The sequence below is a fragment of the Poecilia latipinna genome, unplaced genomic scaffold (genome assembly GCF_001443285.1).
Source record: "Poecilia latipinna isolate Pla-1442-1.1 unplaced genomic scaffold, P_latipinna-1.0 Scaffold2302, whole genome shotgun sequence".
NCBI classification, from domain to species: Eukaryota; Metazoa; Chordata; class Actinopteri; order Cyprinodontiformes; family Poeciliidae; genus Poecilia; species Poecilia latipinna.
This window is the reverse complement of record NW_015114918.1, coordinates 1-935: the sequence shown is the minus strand read 5'-3', so window position 1 is coordinate 935 and position 935 is coordinate 1.

The window sequence follows — 935 nt, the reverse complement described above, 5'->3', positions numbered from 1 at the left end:
ACACTGGTTCCTATCTCACCATGTATACCGACGTTTTGAAAAACACAGGTTGCCGGGGCCTTAACTTGGGAAAACAAATTATATTTTGCAGAACATCAAGTTCTGCGATGTCTTTGAAGATTTTGATGCTCTCCTGTTGTGAAAAAAAAATGTATGTACACCGGATATTACTAAGGTTAAATTCAGAGAGTCTGTGTTATGAGCAAACTTGTTACTTGAAGGGATCAACAGGCCATCTGGGAAGGAGTTTCACTGCTCCACAAAGGCCCCCAAGTGGTCAAATAATTATTAACCAAATTATTCTGGTAGCAACTGATGGCTTAAATTTCACTTTCGGTTTCAGCCGTTGCATGTTCTAAGGTAAGTGAAGCATCTGTTCAGCACGCTGTGAGATTAAGTGATGTTATCGATGAGCCATTGCTGTGACATTTAAAGGAGATGTATTTGGCATAGGAGGGCTGCGGGTGTGGGAGACTTTTCTTTGAGATGTCCAAAACATTTCTGGTAGGATAGTTTTTCTGATGACCAAAACGCATATGCTAATTTATGTAATGCATTGGATGGCAACCTGGAAGCATCTTTTTTTTTTTTTTCCAATTCCACTGAAATAAAAGGCTGATGTACAATAGTGTACCGGGGATTAGAGGAATTTCTTTCCATTGCTGTGTCCTGTCTCTTTGCTAACTCCTGTTGTTGTCGGTCGATGGGTGACTGCAGTCTCCACAGCTTTCATTACTGGCACGGATTTTTACTCAAGTACTCACCACAGTACTGATGGTGTAGTTTTGTCCTGCAAAACTATAGCATCAGGATATAGTTTTGCAGGACATCTAGGCTCCAGCATGCCTTGCACAACAAGTTGGATTCAGAGATATTGGTATAATAAAATAAACTAGAAAATTCCGCAGAAATTTTAAGGGGCATGCCAAAGTGTG